General features: G+C 39.1%; 1 pseudogene; it reads right to left on the bottom strand.

Annotated features, from left to right (window-relative positions):
• Positions 1 to 7,467: 7,467 nt before the first annotated feature.
• On the bottom strand, positions 7,468 to 7,567 carry LOC122123453 (annotated as a pseudogene).
• Between the last annotated feature and the right edge of the window lie 806 nt (positions 7,568 to 8,373).

Below are 8,373 nucleotides of genomic sequence, written 5' to 3'. Positions count from 1 at the left end.
CCTCAGGCTACACGGAACAGTAAGGGGAGTACCTGAACATGCACTGTTTCAAAAGCACTTTCTATGCTATGAAATCATTATATTATAAACAAATTTCCTAGTTTGGTGCTGTTCATTATAACTACTCTGGAGCTACACCTAAAGGAACATCCATACACACGCAAACACATGGAGGTACAGGACCTTTTTGTGGGGGCAGGTCCTGGGGTTGGATTATGAGCGTAGGCATTGTTCCTGAGCTGCTTTTGCTCAGGTACTGCATTAAAAGCCCCACATCTGGGCTTTTCTCTGAGCTCTTAGAAATAACAGTGTCATGGACTTTCCAATACTGGCTGGATTCAAACTAAGGTTCTCTACATCTCAGCCTCCTCAGAGCTGAGATTAGAGTCAGCAGCCACTGGCTCTTCCCTTTCTTTCCTTCTTCATTTTTTACTCTGGACAAGCTGACTTCTTAACAGGGTCATTCCATTGGTTTGAATTTATAAGTAAACTACCCAATGTTCTTTATAGCTGCTTTCTCTGAAAACGATTTTCTCTCCTCATCTTCTCCTCTGGTCACAGGCTTGCAACCAAAAGTGAGAAATGAGTGTTCCAGGATTTGGGAGCAAATGTCCACAGGACACATCAGTTCAGTCACTTTGCATTGAGCTGCAGTAAATTTACTGTCTCAGGATGAGTGGAACAAAAGCTGGAATGATCCTCATGCAGTCTGCACTGCTCCTTTTGCCTATAAAGTGACCTACTAATTATGAGTGTTTCCAACCTTAAGTATCTAGGACACACTAGAAACATCTTCTTGTTTCTGTTTTTCTCCAGTACCTCTCGAGATTTAGACTAAAGGTTTGTGTGGAGCGGTTCCTCGGCGAATCCCTGAGGAAAGTTGCTTGAATCTTCCTCAGATCGCTGTCCAAAGCCAGCCTGAGCAGGAAGTTGTGAGTCTCTTTTCTCCAATAAACCACCAGAAAACCAGAAGTGGAGCAGTGGCCTAGAGGGAAGAGCTCCAGCTTTGAGAGAGAAAGCCAAGCAGGAGATATTGGCCAGAGCAGGCTGGAAAGCCTGGGAGGTGCTTATGTCCAATTTTTATTGACCAGATGGCTGGAAGTGGAGCTGTGGTGGTGGTAGAGCCTCAGCCTTGAGTAACACAACTCAGGATTGTATAGGGCCCTGAGTTTAAGCCTTGGGATGACTACAAAAAAATTCAAAGGGAGAAGGCCAAGTTATGTATCAGTGCCTTACCTACTTATGTGTGTATTACCTCCCTGAGTGCAAACAGACCATATGCAATGCTTCTGCTTTTATTTACTGATTTATTTTTCAGAGATGTCTGTTGCATGAACTGCATCTTAATCTTCATTTCAGGCCCATCGCTTTTCTCTTCCAGGGTTTCAGGCCTGTGTCTTTATATGATGCACACTTAGGCTTTCAGCAGGGTTTATTTACATTTTATTATGAGGCCAACACAGGAACAATCACAAAACAGGCAAGGGAAGACAAGATCAGGTTTCTTAGCAGTAACCTGTATTCAGAAAAATTAACTTGCGGATGAAAAATGGCAGCATACTTATGTAAAAAATACCATTAAGAAAAAGATGAGAGGGCTGGGAATGTGGATTAGTGAGAGACTGTTTGCCTAGCATGCAAGAAGCCCGGGGTTCGATTCCTCAGTAGGACATACACAAAAAAAGCCAGAATTGGTGCTGTGGCTCACGTAATAGAGTGTACATATAGTGCCCAGGACTTGAGTTCAACGGAGAACTGACAAAGAGATAGATAGGTAGGTAGGTAGGTAGGTGGGTGAGTAGATAATAGATAGATAGATAGATAGATAGATAGATAGATAGATAGATAGATAGATAGATAGATAGATAGATACAAACATGATCGATGAATCTGCTCTTGGACGTCAAGAGGGAAGAAGGGAACAATTAGCAGTCATGAGGCCTTCTGCAGTGTGCTAGGATACCAGCATCGCATTCACATAACCACAGAGAAGGAAGACTGTCTCTCTCCCACTTCTCAGGCAGCTGAGGGCCCCAGAGCCAAGAGGGAAGAGCCAGGTGCTTGGAGAGAGAAGAGAAATGGCCCTGCTTCTCCTTGGACTGGGGATTGGCATTAATGATGTGCAGAAGGAAGGAAGGAGATTGGACTCACCGAGGTAGAAGAAGGGCCTTCAAATCTGAGAAATGAAGAGTGAAAAACCCACTCCTTAAAACCAGAGATCAGGGTTTTCAACTCTGTTCCTTCCCCCCCCCACACACACACACACTCGCACACTAAACTGGCTCTCTGTTGGTAACCTAAAGATAGTTTGAGGCTCCCTTCACCTGAGGGAGGAAGGTTAATCAGTCGTTTGAAGAGGCTGAGAAAAGCCTGACCCTGGTATAACTCTAACAAATGTTTGAAGTCCCCCCTCCCCCATTGCTGGTTGTGCCTGGAATTAATGAAGTGGTTTTGCAGCTCACTTTCCTGTTGAGTGTGTACATTCTGCCTCCTAATCCTGCAGGCCTTGGTCTTTTCACCTAGCCTGGCTTTTGCAACTATTTTCTGTCCTTCAAATACAGTGATACAATGGAGTTCTTCCTGCTAACAGGGCTTTGACCCTGAGAACTACATTTGAACCCATGATGGGTCAATAATGTTTCTTTCCTGCTTCTATAGCTTGAGAACTTTAAGAACATTTAGAGTGCAAGTAACTTCTCATCACCAAGGGAAACCCAGGAAGCTCTTGAACATCTGAGGTTTCAGAAGTGGAAGTCAGAGTGTCATAGACTTTCCTACTCTGGCTGACTTTACCCTGTGATCCTGAGACCTCAGCCTCCTAAGATAGGGTGATGGGCGTGAGCTACTGATTCTCTGCTAGGTTCAGAACTGTAATGACATTTTCAGTACAAGTCAACTGCTTATCACAAAGGACTTGGGGAGCATATTAACCCTTTCAACATTGGATCTTTCAGAACCCTGTAGCACACAAGGTTATAATGCTAGAGTCTCAGAGACTGGGCATATGGATCTACTAAACTTGAACCTTGAGCTCTGACTCCAATTCTGGTATACATCAGCATTCATTTTCCAGAGAATGTTCTCTTAATTAGCAAATAGGAAAAGTACTTTGATTAACCCTCACATTTTTCCAGTTGTGTGTCTCGAACTCAAGCCTGGGCACTGTCTCTGAGCCCTTCAGCTCAAGGCAAACAGTACCACTTGAGCCACAGTGTCTTTTGGTTGTTCATTGGAGATAAGAGTCTAACAGGCTTTCCTTGCTTAGCCTTTCTTTGAACTGTGGTCTTCAGCTCCCAGTCTCCCGAGAAGCTAGTTTTCCAGATGTCAGCACCAGAATCTGGCCTATTATTTTTGAAAATTCTGGGGCTTGATCTTAGGGCCTGGGCACTCTCTGTGAGCTTCTTTATCTCAAGACTAGAGCTCTACCACTTGAGCCACTCCACAGCTTCTGGGTTTTTTTGAGTATGTGGCACTGAGGATTCAAACCATGGCATTCATGCATGCTGAGCAAGCTCCTTACCACTAAGTCACATTTCTAGCCCCACCCTTAAATTTTATCCCTCAACTTGCCTATCCTCAAGAAAAGGCCTCTGATTATAAATCATCTAAAGAAATCCCTATAGGAAGGTTTCCAAAGATAAAGAAGACAAAGCTCATCTGTGGGCGAGACTCTAAACATGTGAAGACTGTAACAAATGCTTCCATTTAATTATGTATCATGTTTCAACACTTAATAAAGTATAAATGAAAATGAGTCAATGTCTTAAATTATTGTGAATCATTTTATAATAGATGTAAAACATGTACTAAATATTATGTGTATAATAATACTAAATGCAATAAACAATAAATAAATGAATCAAACAAAAAATAAAATACAAAATCAATAATAAAATTTATATGTAATAAACATACATATGTAAGTATATATCATATATTACATATGTATAGTAATATTATTTTCAATTGCAGGGCATTCATTTGGGCTTTCAGAACTCTAGCCTGAATTTGTTTTCCTCAAAGACAGTAAGCTTCGTCTTCACTCTTGGTGCAAAAGAGTTACCTGGAGGGTGAGATCAAATCACAGCAATTACAGAAATACTGACCCCAGTTCCATGACAGTAGCTTAATTTTTTTTTTTTTTTACTGAAAGCAGTTATGTTCATTCAGTTTCATACAGAGCATTTAAAAAAAAAAAAGCAGTGTAGAATTTCATACAGCTTTTCAGACATCCTTCCATTATCCCCAAAGTGCTTCTCTGAGCACTACATTTTTACTTTTTTTGTACATTTTTATAGCAAAAATGTTGTACAGAGGGATCACAGTTACATGAGCAAGGTAATGAGTTCATTTCCTATTGAGCATTGTTGCCTCCTCTTTTGTTTGTTTTCCCCCTACCTTCCCTTCCCTCCCATCTCCACAACTACTCCCCCTGCCGAGCTCAGTGACTTTTTTTTATTTTTGGCTTGGCACGGGGTTTGAACTCAAGTAGTGGCAACGCTGCACCTTCCCTCACATTGCTACAGATTTACCAAGACCCTGAGTACAAATTCCAGGTTAAGGAAGGAAACTGGCAGAAATTCCAAACGAGAGATCTTTATTTCTTTTTAATTTAGTTAAATAATTAATTAATTGTTTTATTTATTCTTTATTTTTAACCACAGGGCTTGAACTCAGGTTGTGGCTATGCTGACTCAGCTTCCATCACCCTAGGCTGTGGTGCAGTCTCTGGACCCATAGCCCATCCTGGGATCCTAGGCCCTGAGGGTTTGCAGGAAGAAAAAAAAGTAGGATACCACAAAAAGTGGCGAGCTTCAGAGGGCTGGGGTATTATGTCTTTTTCTTTGCACCGTGGGTCTGAATGACAAGGCTACAAAGTGGACATGACCTGCCGTTGCTCATACATGCAAGGCAAGCACTCTACCACTGAGCCACCTTCTATTTTCTCATTCCTGGGAGAAGCTGCACATGATCCTCATTTTCAGTCTGTACCTTTGGATAAGGAGGAACATCTCTCCTTTGCTCTCCATCAATTCCCTACTTTCCAGTTAGAATGACTTAGAATAATAAAAATGTAAAAAGAGAAAATAAATCATCATAAAAAAAAACAGATGCAGAAAATTCACTGTATTTTTCCCACAAGTTCAACCAATATGAACTATTGGGGAAATACATGGACACCTTATTCCCACTGGCACTGAAAGACTCTAGTTAGGCAATTCTGATGAAGATGAGTAACAAAACGAAAAAGTGAGAAATCGTATCAATTGCAAGAAAAAAAAAATGGAGTAGGATCCAAGCAAATTTCTTCTTTGTGCTGCTGAAAATAATCGGCTTACTAGAGTGTGGTGACTACTTTCCATAAAGGCCACTCATGTGAATATTAGGGATGACAATGAATATACCCCTCTTCATTGGGAAGCCTACAGTGGACATGTAGACATTGTCCATGAGTTGGTGGCTCCAGCAGCAGATATTCATGCAATAATTTTTAATGGCTGGATACCCCTGCGCAGTGCTTACTCGTGGAATAATACCAGTGTGGTGTCTTTCTTACTTCATCATGATGCAGATACCAATGCCCAAACTAAATGCCTCTTGACTCCCTTGCATCTTGCTGCTGGGAATATAGATAGCAAAGATACACTAGATCTCCTTCTGTTGAACCATTATATCAAACCAGGTCTGAAGAAAAACTTGGAAGAAACTGCCTTTCATATTACCAAAAGGATAAGTATGTATCACTACTCTTTGAAGTTGTGGAAGGTTGTACAAATTGTTCTATTAAGTTGTAATGGTTCGGGTTAAGTTTCTTTTCTTTTATCTTTTTTTTTGTTGAATTTTATTATTTTACTGTGAAAACATCATACAGATGGGTTAAAATTACATGGGCAAGGTAATGAGTACATTTCTTATCAAGCATTGTTGCCTCCTCCTTTATTTCCCCTTCCCATACCTTCTCATGTCCCCCCCACTCCCATCCCCCCTCACTACCCCTCCCCCCCCCCGTCAAAGTTGTAAAGTTCGTTTTTCTACCTGACGTCTTGTATATCTCATTGTTGCAATGGGTCAACCTGTATCCCTATTTAAACAATTTGTTTTTTCCCTTCCCCTCCACAAATCATACGAACATCAAATAAAATTAAAGTAGGGGTTTTACGGTGGTGGAGGGACATACAAAGCAGCAAAGATATCATCTTATAAATATGTTAGAAACAATTGCAAGAAAGAAAAAAATAACATTTGAATCCTTATCTTGGGGTTCAATTCAACTAATATCAACTTATCTGACCATTTCTGTTTGTCTCAGATATATATTAGTTATTGCAAATAAGGGAAACCATGGGATCTGTTTCTTTGGGCCTGGTTTACTTCACTTAATATATTGTTTTCCAATTCTTTCCATTTCCTAACAAATGGGGCAATGGCATTCTTTCTGAGGGAGGCATAAAATTCCATTCCATAGAATTCTATTTTCTTAATCCATTCATCTACTTAGGGGCATCAAACAAGACCATACTAAAGCTACCAGAACAACTATGTTTATCGCAGCATTATTTAGCATAGCTAAGATATCAGTTACGTTTCTTAAACATCAAAATGCCAGTCCATTCTTTGTGTCCATACAAAATATTTTCACAATCCAAATAACAGCAATATCTTACTGTAAAAATTCCGTGGAATTTTTCCAATTGAATTGCCTGACTTTGATGTCAAAATGTATTTGAGTTGTTTGTGTACATCTATAATGATTTCTGCAGAGTTTGTGATTTTTTAATCAGAAATAATTTGATCTTATCTGTTGAAATGAGTGGTACAGAAGCTAAAGATATTTCTGGTTCTTGACTGAAAAAAGTATATTTTAAAATATTCTATATTCTGTGTTTGCATAATATCCATAATCTATTTAATTCTTTCCTAGATATACTTTGAATTCAACATTGTTTTATAATATGTTATTTATTAATAAATGTGTCATTTCAGATTGCATTTCATATAGAAAATTTAAGATTATTTTTTTCTAGGTTCTTTTTTTTTTTTGGTCCAGTCATGGGCCTGAACTCTGGGCCTCTGAACTCTGAACGCTGACCCTCAGTTCTTCAGCTCAAGGCTAGCGCTTTACCACTTAAGCCACAGAGCTACTTCTGACTTTTTTCTTTTTGCGTATGTGGTGCTGAGATATCGAACCCAGGGCCTCAAGCATGCAAGGCAAGCGCTCTACCACTGAGCCACCTTCCTAGCCCCTTTTTTAGGTTCTTATAGTAGTTTGTTTCTTTGGGATAAAATGATAATGTTAACTAATTTCAAAAGTTTTGTGAAGTTCTATGTAAAGGCCTTTCTAAGGTGAAGATTTAATACACTGATGTCAAACTAACGTTTAATTCTAACACTTGCATATATTGTTACACTTGTAATTTTGTAATTAACCTTATAATAACTGTTTCTCATTTCTGCAACTGAACAATGAAAAATATGGAATACTTCACAAATTTTCATATTATCCTTGTGCAAGTGTTATGTTAATCTCTGTATTGTTGTAATTTGGGTATACGTGCTGCTGAAGCATGTAGTATCCTCTAAATTTAAGTAGTTAATGATGCAATCTTTATACAGGCTTATATCCTTGGGTGCCTATTTGTAGCAAGGAAACCTTATTGTTCCTAACAATACTATTGATCTTATTTCCATAAAATAATGTGTATAGTGGGAAAAAAATTATATTGTTCGGTCGATTGCTCACATTTGCGTTTTTTTGTCAATGACAATTTTAAGGCTTTTTCATTTTAGATTTGATCATACTTTGAAGCACTTATAGCTAGGTCCTAAAGTGATGGCTTTTTCAAGTTCTTATTTATGTAACTGAGTTAGCTTTGTGGAGCTAATAGATTCAACGTAAGCCTTGCTTAAGAGCTACTTCTAAACTTCTTCAGCTTAAATTTTCCAAATGAGGTCTTACTGGCACAAATTTCTACCTGACCCTTTATCCTTCTTCCATGTAGGAACAGACCAACCAGAATATCCTACCCTGACAGCATAGATTGTCTTACTGGAACAAAACTAATCTTAGTTACAAGGGATCATAGAGAGATGAACAGTTCAGCAGAACTGTTCAGACTAGAAGGTATTTTATCAAAATTTAAGTGTCTATTATACCTACCATTTCAAAAGTAACTAACGCCAAGGTGAAAAAAATTCGTCATATGCATGATTTCCTAATGTCTGGACTGTCTACCTTCCAACCAGGTGGGAACTTACACTACTGCCTTTCTATCACCAAATATTTCCATAGCTCCAGGAGAAGTCCATGTTTCTCCTCATTATTAAGCCTTAAATTGGTAATGTTTTAATCACAGTGTTTCCTCTTGCCTCCAG

Source organism: Dipodomys spectabilis, unplaced genomic scaffold (assembly GCF_019054845.1).
Source record: "Dipodomys spectabilis isolate Male_0828 unplaced genomic scaffold, ASM1905484v1 ptg000228l, whole genome shotgun sequence".
In the NCBI taxonomy this organism is placed as follows: Eukaryota; Metazoa; Chordata; class Mammalia; order Rodentia; family Heteromyidae; genus Dipodomys; species Dipodomys spectabilis.
Note: the sequence above shows the minus strand (reverse complement) of the source record. Positions and strands in the feature narration are given on the sequence as shown.